The 14,981-nt window shown below is 34.3% G+C and overlaps 1 long non-coding RNA gene across 1 annotated transcript; it reads left to right on the forward strand.

Moving 5' to 3' along the window:
- Positions 1-5,566: 5,566 nt before the first annotated feature.
- LOC104217563 (uncharacterized) lies at positions 5,567-13,340 on the forward strand. Its single transcript, XR_011403882.1, has 2 exons — positions 5,567-5,734; positions 13,099-13,340. It is a non-coding gene; the product is annotated as an uncharacterized lncRNA (long non-coding RNA).
- Positions 13,341-14,981: the final 1,641 nt, after the last annotated feature.

Consider the following 14,981-nt stretch of genomic DNA (forward strand, 5'->3'; position numbering starts at 1 on the left):
TATTAGATAGACCTATTTCCTCTTCTAGGTCAGTTACAACTTTTTGTAGAAATATTTTTGGTTGACAAAAAAACCTTAACAAACAAACATAAAGTGCAATATGTTAACATCTAGAAAAATATTTATATAAGTTCTTAAGTGTCTATATAGGCAGAAAAATTCTCTTCTCAATCTTTATACTCGGCAATCTATCAGGTAATTTATTTGTTCTCTTTTTTGGACCCTAAAATATATATTTTGCCGATGTATTTGCTGTGTAGATTTTAGAAAATACAGTGACAACTACATAATCCAGAAGTGATTAACTCCAACTGATTCTAATTAAGTTGTCTACAACGCCACTCTTCCCTATAGCGAGAAGAAATTAAACCGAAGCTAAGTATCAAAACCTTCAATTCGACTAACAGTAAAATCAGAACAAACACAAACTTATCAAAAAAATAAAGCTACATACAAGATTTTTTTTAGAAAATCTTACATATGCAGCTCAGAAATTCCTTCAATTCCAAAGCAAACATCAAAGAGAGTATACTGATGTGTTATGCTGCATTTGTTTGCTTAGACACGCAAGCTGCATCATTTAAAAAACCTTTTTGCCAACCTTCACTCTCCTGCGCGAACATGTTACTTACTTCTTGTAGCATTGTTTGAATTACGGTCTTACCGAATTGTCTCTACTATTTTTATATTTAGACCTCATCTTTATTACTCTTGCTAATATTGTTAGACTTGTATTTTTTTTCATTGGGTAGTATCAGTTATTGTCCATTCCTTTTACTGTAGTATGAGGCCTACTATCCTTACGCTGTGGGAAGACTTCGCCGACGCTGATGGAAGCATCCTCGCTGCAGAGGTTGCTGAATATCCAGTAATTGTAGCAAAACGAATTATGCGAACCACCTATGCTGGTATGGAAAACATTACGCTCTTTTTTTTTGGGTATTCCAAGAGGTTTATTGTGAATTCTTTACTAACATAATGAGTCATATAGGATTATCATTGTCGACAAGGTACAACTCGGTCATACTGATAAATCCACCATATCCTCAAGTTGGAAGACTTCTAAACTGGTATGGAACAAATATTGATATAATCGAATTTTATATTTTGTTAATTAGTTCATGCAAATTAAACATGTGCAGGTAAACTAAATAGTCTAGCATATGCAATTCCCTTCTGTACTGCCATGTTTTCCTTCTTCCCCAAAAAATGGGACATACTTAGCGGACTATAAGTTCGAAATTTCTGTTTCAGTTAATTACAAGTTTATACAAACTTGGTATCTATGTATTTTCATTGAAATGGTTTTGAACTACATTGCATCTCATTTTACAATATAACTTTACGAGTTTAAAATGTTAGAGCTTATATGCAAATTTTCGCACCGATATAATATCACACACCGATATATGTGTGAGTTTGCCCTTATATTCAGTCAGTATTTGGGTATGGTATATGTAATATTGCTAAGAACAACCAGTACTTCTATGAGCTCCCAATATGTAATGTTATCCCTTTTATCAGCTATAAAATAACACTGCAGCACGTTGATTATTGGGGATAGCTACTTTACAATCTGACAAACAAAGTGATATCGCTGTTCAATGCTGACTAAATTTGTGCAAAATTTGCTTATTCTCTCAACAGGAACTGTTGCAGTCACTGAGGCTAATAACCATAGTTTCTTATATGTATTCTTATAAAGTGTCTACACTATATGTACGCATACCACATATGCACTATATGTTGGAGTTGTAGCCAGCTGAAAAATTATGTTATGTGTATTATAATTGTGGTCAGCTAAAAGAATTTTTTTTGGGTACTTTGTGTTAATTTTTCGTGTTATTGGTGTAATCTGCGCAATAATTTGTCATTGAAACAACCTATTCTTACTTTTTCCTACACTTCTAAATTTTGTCACAACCTTTTCGTGTCGTTTTAAATCTACCTGACATTTTGTTGCCATTGAAATGCCTCTATACATGCACAGGGTCAGAGACAACCGACCAAGACTTATGAGATACAGTCAGCAGGCAGTAGATTCGTCTCTTATGCTTGCGGCAGAATACAATGATACTGTCCCAATTGCTGATATCCAGTCACAACCTCATGTAGGTGTATTTCATTCCTGCTAATAGGTGTACATATACAGTACTTTAGTATTTTTATCCCAAATAAATCTACTTCAATCCCTCTCTTTTACAGATACAACTCTTTTACGTGGAAGGTAAATTATCATTGCCGGCTGATGACCAAGATTTTTATGAATTACTGTGTTCCCACTACGGGCAGCAGTACAGAACTCATTCGCCGAAAATTATTCATTGTGCGAGCTGCAAACAACATGCGATGTTAACACCCATGTATTGTGACTTTGAATTCAAGCCTAATAAAATATGTCCGTTCTACATCTTCAAACAAAAAAGGTTTCTTCAGTCATTGGCTTTATAAAAATCAAATAACGCAAATTAATTGCTAACGTAAATCAAAGCGACGAATTAATTTACTTGATGCTTAAATCATGTTCTCTTATTATTCTAGCTTTGGTAGTACATCATGAAACATTTAGTTTATGAATGTTTCTGCCTGTAAAACTCAATATGGTTGATTTACTCTTTCATGTTAAAGAAACTTTATTCCCTTGAAGATTTGTTACTCTCCAGAACAGAAAAAGGGAGAATTGAACATTTTCATGTTTCTAAAACTTCATTCTTTTGGGTTTATGGTGAGCATTTTCATTCTTTTCTAAGAAACCAGGCAAGTCAATTGTTACTAACAATTATTTTTCTTGTGGGGTTCTTAGTGTTAATTGTGCTTCTTCTTTTTTGTTGCTATTAGAGCACACTTTGAGGTTGTAATGACAGATGGCAGTGGATCAGCTGTTGCAACATTAATAGGTGAATTAGGAGAGAAATTTCTTGATATGACCGCCGCAGATATATGTGAAATCTCAGTTAAAGTACGTTGTTGATGGTAGCAGGAGAAACTTTTTTAAAACTATGATATCATGAAAACAAGTTTGCTCTTAATTTTTTCAATTATGTTTTTAATTGAACATAAATATAATTCAAACAGAACTCAACATAATTTTTCTTTTCACCACTAAATATAAGTTGGTGGAGTGAAATTTTCTTTTTCTCGCATCAATCAAAAAAGTTCATTGTAGGAATCATATATTGTATTATCTCCCAAGAATTTTTGTCATTTTGTAACATCTAAAAGTTTTATCCTTCCTTTTTTTTCACCTACTAATTAAAATATAACCACTAATTAAATAAGTTGAGAATTTTTTTTAAAGAAAGTTATTTGATATTTTGTTTGTATTTCAATTTAAGAATTACAACTAAAGAAGTTTCACCTCCACCTTAAATGGTCTAGCGGATAAGCTTTTCCAGATAGACAAAACCATACTTAGAGGTAAAAAGAACATCAAAAAGTCAAAGCTCAATAGAAATAATAAAGTGAAATGTTAGTTAACCCTAAGTTATTACTTGACTATTCAATGTTGCTCTGTTAGTTCATCATCTGGCTTGTACTGCTTAGCAATGTTAGTTACTGCTAGTGCACAAAGGTTGTCAACAATTTTCTTACTAAAGTACTGATTATGTCTGCTTATACCTCCATTTCCACATGCCTGTCGAAAACTAAAACATCTCCTTTAGGCTGCTTAAATATTACAATTGGCTTCTTAAATTCATCATTAATGAAAAGATAAATAAAGGCTATAAAAGCTTCTAGCCTCTGCATCCCAAGTACTTTACAGGCTTAAAACATCCAATTAATTCAGAGTATATTACTTTTGTGCACTATCTTCATGTGTTAATTCATCTTTTTCTCTCCCGCAGGACCAACCATTACCTCTTGAACACGTTCGACAACGTCTTCCTTATAAACTCTTCAAGATACAACTGAGAAAAATATTTTCTAGAACTTCTGATCTGCGGTTGTTCATTGTGTCCTACTATGTGAAGGAAGATTTGTTTCAATTGCCCGCACCAGTGGCTTCTAAAGAAATTGGAGAGAGCAGTAACACTAAATTGGAAAATGTTGACCTGAAGAAAGAGAAAGAAAATGAAGACAACAGTCAGTTGAATGTGGAACAAGTTACACCCATAGAAGAGCTGAAGACCACGTTAACTACAGAAGGTGGCTCTTCTACCAAGAGGCAACATACTGAACTGGAGACCCCCCCCCCCCCCCCGAAGAAAAAATGAAGGTTAATAAACTTTATCTCTACTTTTTCATTACTTTTTCCCATACTTACAGATGATAAACTTTTAGGAACTTGTTATTCATGTTCAAGAATAAATTCTTTTATTTCTGATGTATGAGTAGCAGATTATAGTTGAATCACAAACAACTCAAAGAAAACTTTAAATTAAAAAAAACTACTGCATATTCCATTCCATTCTATATTCATTCATAAGCTCTAATTCACTCACATTCATCATCTTCAAAGAACGCCTTCCCGCAGGCAATCCAAAAAGAAAAGACAGACCAATTAATAGTTGTGTTGATAATGTTGACAACCCATTATTAGCTAAATTTCTAGTGCACTACCTTTCATTAAACATCAGTAATGTTCCAGTGTTCATGCCTACAAAAGAATTCTCTAAGTTCCTATGATAATATATTGCATAACTGCTGCATTGACTGACTTATTTTATTCAATTTACTACCGTTACACTTTTTATTCCTAATAAAAAATTACTTATAAAGTAGTACTACTTTATTAGTACATGTTTTTTAAGACATTCTTTTGTCTAAATTGATTTATACTTTCTACCTTGCACTTTTATTTCCCTTGTATTGGTATAACTGACTAAGGTTATGCAACATGTTTTTCAATATAAATTGTGGTTTACTGATAAAATATTTTTTGGTTAAGGAAAAAAGGTACCATTGTAGATCTTACATCTGTTTTGTTCGCAGGGTGTTATAACTATGTAAAATGGTTGTATATACGCTTTCTCATGCTATGTACATACGTGTTTGAAGGTCGCTAGCTTGTGTTTGACAGGTAATGCAAAGAACAACCGCTATATTTTTAAGCTACCAGATACCTTGCTACTTGCCGTTACTGACGTCCTTTTGTTTCTAATATTGCAGAAAATATGGACAATGCAGGTCACTTTGTGTGACTTACTGGCATGTACATTTATATTTTTGTTAGCCGGTAAACATATTGGTCATGTAACTAATGTAAATAGTGGGTTGAAAGGCTAGCACTAAGTATGACCCTTTTTTTTGCTTGAATTTATTTTCTTCGCTCTACTATGTATCCAAGTTTTTAAGACTAAATCGAAAGAAACTTACTGCTATCCAAAAGATCATTTAGGTTATTTATTTTCTTTATAAATTAATAAAAGCTGCTATTTTTATCAAGTTTGGGCTCGGGCTCAGCACGGGCCATTTCCACTAGTATATTAATAAGGGACGGTTTGAGGAGCTTAGGGTCATCAGGGGCATTTTGGACAAATTGCAAATCTTTTCAAGGGCATTTTGGAAAAATTGTAAATCTTTTGGCCTAAGCCACGTGCTAACCCTGCTTTAGTTTTGACACGTTCTTTTGCACCGCTCAAACGACCAGACGGTTCTTCCTCCAGCTTTGCATTTCTGCGCTGTTCTTCCTCGAAGTTGTGACAGCTGCTCAACTCCTCTACCAATTTCCTTGGTCTCTCTCAATTTTCTCTTTTCCTGGACAGTTTGTTCGTGTTGGTTGTACAGTTATAAGGTGAGTTTTGGTTTCTTATTTTCTTGATTTTTGGAATAGCTGTTACGTAGAAATTGTTTGAATTGAGTACATTGTTCCAGAAAAAACTGGGACAAATACCTAATTACAGAAGAAAGTAATTATAAACTACAGGTTTCTAAGAGTATGATTGCTTGTTAAAGCACGCACATCTAGACCCCCAAAACACAATTTTTTTCTATTTCCATATTGCAATTAGGGATTGATAAAGCGAGTGGGTGGGGTACCAAGGCAATTACGAGAGTTATGAATGTAGTTATGGTAAATTCTCAACTAAAGCCGCTTTGTATCGCTAGGATTATATCTGCCAAAATTCCAAAATTGAATTAGTTCCTGGACTCACTCCTTTGCTGTCTTCAACTTTACAAGGTGATTTAACTTCCGCTATCCACTTATTAGATTCAGTAATAATTTCTTAAATTTTACTACTCTTACAGGTATTTAATTAAAAGGTTGGAAATAGTTTAGTCTTTTCTACTAATATAATTGGCTAAGGAAAGAGACCATATTTGTATTTAGTATATAATTTCATAAAATAATGTTACTGTACTATAGGTTCATGATCTTTAAGCTATAAATAAGTTTAGGTGATTGTCAATGTTAATGAATTGCTTGTTCTTTACTTGCATTTTTAAAGTAAAAAGGAACTACTAACCAGTAATCGATGTTGCAAATTATGTTACTATGTTTGATGTTATTATATTAGTTCTTTGCTGTATATTTGTTGTCTCCTTCCTCCAGATTTGCACAGCGTCTATGATGTTCTTCCTCCAAATTTTCACAATTGCTCAACTCCTCTTCCAATTTTCTGTCTCTTTCAGTCTTCTCTCTTCCTGCACAAATTTATTAGCATTGGTTGTACAGTTATAAGGTGAGTTTTGCTTTCTTATTTTCTTGATTTTTGGAATAGATGTTGCGTAAAAATTAGGTAAAACTGTGAAAGCTCTTATAATATTTGGAATAGTTGTTGCGTAGAACAACTCAAACTATTGTTTTTATTACTCTAATGATCCTATTAGTGCGAGGAAACATGCATTATTATTAGAGCATTAGGTCGAGTTGAGACTGGTAAGCAAATGAAAGATGCATTTGATGTAGCTATTGTAGAACACATCAATTGGGTATTCATATTGAATAATTATCTTTGAATTGTTGAACCACAAAGCTTCTTTTAAAGAACAAGGGAAAGAAAAAAGAAATCAAATCATAAGACTTGTTAATTTTGTAAAACTCCTGGGGCAATTACTTTTTCTTTTATTAAGGAATTGGGATAGCAACAACAACAAACTCAGTGTAATCTCACAAGCGGGGTCTGGGGAGGGTAGTATGAGGATAGGTTGATAATGTAACTGGTAATAGTTGTAATCTCCTGATTCTCATACCCTGGACTGTCATTTTGAAGTCTGCTCCCTTTCCGTTCTCTCGTGGGGAAAATTAAACTGGAGTTCTGTTTTACCTTTTGGAATGTGGACCACCGTTAGTACTTTATGCTTGCTTGTACTATCAAATTTTATCTACATCTTTTAAGTTTATCATACGATGTGCTATCGTTAGCTACTATATCCTTATGTATGAGCTAAGTTAGAAAGCTCTTATATGTGAATCAAAGTTTCTAAAGTGATGTGCTATTCGTAAGCAATATACCAGTTTTGCACGAGCAAAGGAAGAATGTGCTTCCTTTGGTAGAAAGATACAAACTCACTATCTAAAAGATCTTGTTCAGATAATAAGTATAGGTGAAAGGTGAAACAAAGAAATAAGAAACATCATCTGCCAGTAAAAACTACGAGTCTCCTGATAGAAACTTACTTTAGAAAAAGAAAAAATCATCTGACTGAGCATGTTCGCTTACTTAATCATAGATAGTCTTCTCATCGTGATAGAGCTTTCCTGTTAGTATATGCTTTTACTTAGAAAGGGATAAAGGAATTTTTAGTTATCTTTCTCGGATTTGCCTTGTGCTCGATCTGATATTAATAGTGTGAAGATGGTTCATTATGTTGAAAGTCGAGTTTTCCTATGTGGGTCAAGTGGATTTCCATTTAGTTCCCCATATATAATCACGCCTAAGCCTTCTATTTGTTTTTTTGGACTCCTTTAATTAAGAAATTTAATACTTAGGTTGATAGCTATCTGAATATTAATGTTAGAGCATTTGGTGGCATGACAGTGTTAATGGTGTAGGAGATAAGTTTCACTAATTTATTATGACTGAGTACTACAATAACAATTAATCTATCTAACATATTCACTTTTCCTGCATTGTTTATAACAAGAGTATAAAAAGGAGTGGTGTATAGACGACCCCAGTTTGTCCTCCGTGAACATGTCGTGATGACACCTAGTCCCTACGACTAAGTAAGCCTAACAATGTGGAGAAACAACATAACTTGTGGAATAATTAATTAAAACTGAACAACTAAAAGAAAAACTGTATTTATAATTGTCGATCGGCATATACAACTCAATAATGCGGAAGTCTACAATATCACCCCAAAACCTGGAAACTCACGACAACACAAGCTAGAAGAAGTACTGTAACAAAATGCTCTAATCTCCAGAAATGTCTACAACAAGAGTACGATAGAAGGCTAAATACTACAGATAGAGTAAAGAAGGACTCTTCGGTCTGCAGATGTACCTCGAAGTCTCCGTAGCTCTCCCTGCCTCAAGGATAGTGCGCCTGGGTGGAGGTGCCTGGATCTGCACATGAAAAACATGCGCAGAAGGGGCATGAGTACACCACATCGGTACTCAGTAAGTGCCAAGCCTAACCTCAGTCGGGTAGTGACGAGGAAGGTCAGGGCCCTACTGAGATAAAACATAATAAATGATAGGATAAAGAAAACATTATAGGTAAAGTCTACAGCGAGAATCTAAATAGGATAAATAATGAATGCAGTAATAGAAAGCAGAAACAAGACAATACAAGGAAATACTGCTCACAACCAGGAATAATAACTGGGGATCTCTTGGTATCCCGAAGATCTCTTGGTATCCTCATCATATACACGAGGGATCTCTTGGTATCCCGAGGATCTCTTGGTATCCTCAATACTTATATATACATGTGCTAGGGATCTCTTGGTATCCCGCACCCTCAATTCAGAACATATCACGTGCAGGGGATCTTCCGGGATGCCGTCCCGTAGTCCCAAATTTAAAACACACAATAACAGCCCTAACATCAGGATAAATGCTAAACTCAGAACAAGTAATATTAAATTCTAGCGGAAACATAAAGATTTTCAATCTTCCAATCATTTGTAGTATCAATATAATAACTACTTGTATTAGTAAACTTTAGGTTTATTACAACATATGTTTTGACCATAATCATATAATATGAATGACATATTTTTATATAAACTCTTCAAGAGCCTTCATTTATTATCCACAATCTAATATTTATCGGACACTACTGGTGTCATGTGTTTTCTAGGTAAACAGTTAGCTCTTCAGGAGTTGTTGATATATTTTGTACTATCAAATATTTCTATACACTTCTGGTATCATGAGAGAAAATCACAATCAAATAAACAATGTAAAACAATTGTTTAAGCACAAGAAAACTCTTCTTCATAATATTTTCCTACTTCATGAGGCAATTTCAATTGTGTTACTTCTTCAGGAACAAATTTAAAATATGAAATATTGAGTATATATTCTCTCAATTATATTACCTCTTCTGGAGGTGAATTGTAATATATTCACATCAAGAGCGCGTTCATATTTATCAGATTTATTAATATTGTCACATTCACTTCAGAGAATGGATTAATATTATCCAAAGTTCTCATCCTTCAGGAAATCGAACATAATTATCTGAATGCGCATTAATCACATCAAATTGTGATGCGTCAATCTCTTTTAAAATATTTACTACTTCAGGAGCAAATCGAGGCGTGCATTTAATATAGAGAATATTTATGTAGATTATCTTCAATTGTAACCATAAAAAGCTTAAATTATCACTTCTGGTGATCATAGGCATATACCACTTCTGGTGGTTAACAAAATATAATTACAATGAGATATATGAAATATAACCACTTCTGGTGGTTGTATATTTCTTGCAAACTCTGCTAGAGTTTAAGTTGATCTAATAATGTTATCCACATTCTTCAAAGACATAAATAAGATATATTATAGTAAACATCATTATCAAATCATAATTTTTCTTTATGTACAGCAATTACATAACCATACTATCTATTACAAACAACAAAAATTAAAATATTTATATTTCTACATATTCACTACCGATTACATGACTTGTTTCTCCTTCTGGGAGTGCAAGGTAATCAGCTACATTCAAATGAATGAAGTCTAAATTATCTTCAGAAATAAAATTTGCTTAAGCATTTTTCTCTGTCTTCTTTAGGGAGGCTTGATAAAGCTCAACCAGGTGCTTTGGCGTACGACATGTATGTGACCTGTGCCCTTTTCCTCCACATCTATAACATGTATTTTCTGCATTTGGTGCTTGCACCGCTTCATGCTTTTGTTCCTTCCTTTTCCACTGCTGGTGGTGAGGAGGGTTCTTTGGTGCATTATTATTACCATGATTAAAATTTCTTTCCCGACCACGGCCATGACCACACTGGGGCCACGATCTCTTCCACGTCTAGCTTGGTAGAAGTTCGTCTCATTCATTTCAGGGAATAGACAAGAACCAATAGGTCGACTTTCATGGTTTTTCATTAATAGCCTATTATGTTGCTAGGCTATAAGAAGATATGAGATAAGTTCAGAATACTTTTTAAATCCCATCTCTCGATATTGCTGCTGCAGGAGCATATTCGAGGCATGAAAAGTGGTGAAAGTTTTCTCCAACATATCATGAACAGTAATATTATCACCACATAATTTTAATTGGAAAATAATTCTGAACATAACATAATTATATTCACTTATAGATTTAGAATCTTGTAGCCTTAGATGAGTCCAATCATAACGTACCTGTGGAAGAACGACCATCTTCAGGTGGTCATATCTATCTTTCAAATTATTCCATAGTATGACTGGATCTTTAATAGTGAGATATTCCATTTTCAGGCCCTCATCAAGGTGATGGCGTAGGAATATTATTGCTTTGGCATGGTCTTGGTTTGATGCCTGATTTTTATCCTTGATGGTGTCTGCCATACCCATCGCATCAATATGAATTTCAGCATCAAGCACCTAAGACATGTAGCGTTTTCCCTATATATCCAGGGCTACAAATTTAAGTTTAGAAAGATTTGACATTATATAGAAAAAGAAAGTTCGTACCTCAGATAATTTCAAAGTATTTGCTCGAGATCGCACAGTCTCGTGCTGATAGCGTGTTATGAAATAACGACTGTAAAGTAAAGACAAGTATATAGAGAAACTGATATATTATTCGAATTCAAACTGATGTACATAATGAATTGAAATCTCTTCTATTTATAGAAGAAAGGAAGCTGATGTGTAAGCTGCTACTGCAAGCTGCTACTACAAGCTGCTGTGTAAGCTGCTATTATACCGGATATGGATAATCTTCTACTGAGAGCAATGTTTATCCATAATGGAGTACTGAATGGATAAGTTCATTATACCCAGTATAGATAATCTTCTACTAGGGGTAATGATTATCCATAACGGAGTACTAAAAGGATAAGCTCATTGTACTCGGTATGAATAATCTTCTACCGGGGATAATGTTTGTCCATAACTGGGTACCAAAGTGATAAGCTTCTTCAGGAAGCTTATTTCCAATAGAGTACTAAATAGATAAACATATTTACGGCGGAGTCCCATATGGATAAGCTTCTTTAGGAAGTTTATTTACAACGAAGTACTAAATGAACATCCATAATGTAATATATTTATAACAATAAGGACACTTTATTTATTATCTCTCCATTCTCTTCCTACAATATCTTGAACTATTTTTTTTCCATTTAAAACACATACTTCAAAGACTTCTTAGTGGAAGAGAGATTATGATCTTATTTCGTCTTTGAGGAGAATTCTTTAATGACGAAAATATGGTACCCATTTCATTAACTAAAATGGAATTGATGAATTTCTCATGAGATGTGCGGATTTAATGGGGCGGAAGGGTGTTCATCCGAACCTCCTTCGCCGGAAAATTGCACGGTGTATATAAGGCAAAATTCAGTTTGTGCCTCTATATATTATATTTTGAATCCCCTTGAAGCAACCCAAAAACATACTCAATGGTCAAGTGAGTACAAAATCTTTGTTAGGTTGTCGGTTTTATGCCGATACTGTTGGGACCCATAGTGGTCATTTCTTGCTGTCATCCCACTAGTTTTTATTGATATTTTGTACTCAGTCATATTCATGCATTTATATCATATCTCAGTCTCAGTTATTATTCATTGGCACATCATATCATTGTTCCGTGTTAGTCTTCATGACATTGTGAGCCCGTAGGTGAGACTGGAGAGATTGATGATTGAATGAGGCTGAGAGCCTGATTATGAGTGACATTTATAGGATCGGGCTGCATGCCACAACATGTTATATTGATTTATGCCTGCATCTGGATTGTGATAGCGCTCGGGCTGAAGAAGCCTCTCCGGAGTCTGTACATACCCAGTGAGCGTGGTTGATTATATTGAGGGATGGATCTTCCCTGGACATGGATCTTGTCCAAAGCATTTATATACCTGGAGATGGATCTTCTCTATGGGGCCGGATTGGCCTTTCTCGTTATTGAGTGACTGATGTTCAGTGATGTATATATTCCGGGATGGATCTTTCCTGTGCCAAATGGGCCATATACAGTACCGAGTGGTTGAGCATGATGAGTGAAAAGTGTGAGACAGTGAGATTGAGTATTCTGAGAGTATGAGTACATGATTCATCTCTAAGATACATGGCATTAGCATACACACATAACATACAGGCATAGAGATGTATTTTTTCTCATGTTGTACGGTATTACGTCATTCATAACTTTTTACACACATTGACATGTGGTATAGAGAGGTATTTCACACTTGTTATCTGGAAAAAAATGAAATATCTTATTTATTGTGAAAAGGATTTTTAGAAAAATTACCGTTTTCAAACTATCTCATATTTTATGACGATTTCGGTAAAGGATTTGAGTTTCATTGATATTCTTGAAAAGCGAACTATTTTCGAAAAAGTTGTGAAAAAACTGAGATTATATCTCTGAGTTACTTCCTCATTTATATGCTCTACGTTGTTATGAACTGCTTTTGGTTATTGGTGTTGGAATCGACCCATGTTCTAGCTCGCCATTACTTTCAACTTATGGTTAGGTTTGTTACTTACCAGTACATGGGATCGATTGTACTGATACTATATTTCTGCACTGCGTGCAGATGTTGTCTGTTGTTGTTGCTGTGTTCGATGGTTGTTGGATTTGAAGATGTACCTGCGTTCCGGTTGTAGCTGCCTCTTGTTCATGGTAGCCGTAGATTTATAAAACTCTGTTTATGTACTTTCCAAAAAGAAGATGTATTTACTTCATATCTGCTTTGTAAATTCTATTCTTAGAAGCTCATGATTTGTACTACCAGTCCTTGGAAAAGTGTATAAGATTTAGATAATTCTCTTGTTTAAATTGCCTTATTAAATATTACGGGAATTGGATAGTAGGGTTGGTTTACCTAGCGGGTTGGATTAGGTGCTATCACGACTAGTGAATTTTGGATCGTGATATTCACTTAATAAATCCCCCCCCCCCCCCCGGGCCAATATCTTTGGAGAATAGGGATGACAAAAATTTAAGAGTGTAATCTAAAAATTAGAAATAGTCATATTTACAACTGATAATTGAAAAATAACCACAGTTTCAAGAGTAATCGAAATTTAGCCACTTTTCATGTAAAGATAAAATCTGAACAAAATACTCTTAAAAATCCGAAAATATTCCAGTATAATATGCTACAATTCGACTATTTTACATATGAGTTTCTAGCATAATATACTGAAATTTTATAATGTGATGGAACTCCATCATAATATGATCCCGCATATTATGTTAGAACTTTTCATGTACTGAAGTTCCAACATAATATGCTTGAAGCTTATATGCAGGAGCTCCATAATCCAACATATTATGCTGGAACTTTTCGTGTTTCAACAAAATAGTGACTATTTTTCAATGACTTTATAAATACTGAATATTTTTCAATTATCGGTCCGAAACTGGTTAGCCCGTACTATTTACTCATTCTTGACCTACTAATGCAATACATATCTGATTTTGCAATCATAGAAGTGATTGGTGAACTTCAATGGTTGTTTTTAATATAGTGAGTTTGGTAATACCAACTTTCCACTTATAGGTAGCTATAAAATTTAACATTTAATATCAATGTTAGGCTGATAAGATCCTATAATTAAGTGCAATTCGACTATGCAAGATATGATTTGTCAGATAACACCAAAAGTATTAGTGTTAATTAAGAGGGCTTCTTTTCTAATTAAATAATGATATGCTAATTAAATTGCAAAGAAATGAATGGAACTAAAGAACCATTTAAATACTGGTCAAGACTTTTAACAGCAAAAAGGATACATTTGGTTGGTTGCATGTCCATAGCCGTATAGCCTTAAAATGTTTCATTGTTAGATGATCGTGATTAGTGGTGGCAAAATGAATAAAGAAAATAGTTATACACTCGTATTATCAATTAAAAATGAGCTGGATAATGAATTTGGCAGTCCGGTGCATTAGTTCCCGCTATATGCGGGGTACGAGGAAGGACTGGACCACAAGATCCATATTATCCACTTAAAACATGGATAATCAATGGGTTTAACTTTTTGCAATAAATTTTCGTACGACGAAAAAATAAACTGCAATAAAAATAATATAAAGAAGAAGAGATTTTATTGATAAATATTTGTGAGTACAATTCTATGTATCCCTTGATTCTCCACTCTAGAATTCTCTGTGATTCGAGGGCTTGAGAAGCGTCTTTCTCGAATGTAGGATGATGCGGACCTCCTTGTGATGTATTTAATCGCCAAGAACGTCGAGCAACACTTTGTTGTTACGGGTTGATCTCCAGGAAGAACTCCGTTGATCACTCTTTTGTCGAAGAACTAAGCACTTGATGATTGATCTCTCTGTTTGTGGATGTATTCACCAATTGCGGAGTGTTCTTCTCCAACTCTGAATGTCCTCCGAGAGTTATGTAACCCCTCTATTTATAGTTGTAGGGGATGGACAGTCCAGCTACATATGAACTCACTT

The sequence above is a fragment of the Nicotiana sylvestris genome, chromosome 11 (genome assembly GCF_000393655.2).
Source record: "Nicotiana sylvestris chromosome 11, ASM39365v2, whole genome shotgun sequence".
In the NCBI taxonomy this organism is placed as follows: Eukaryota; Viridiplantae; Streptophyta; class Magnoliopsida; order Solanales; family Solanaceae; genus Nicotiana; species Nicotiana sylvestris.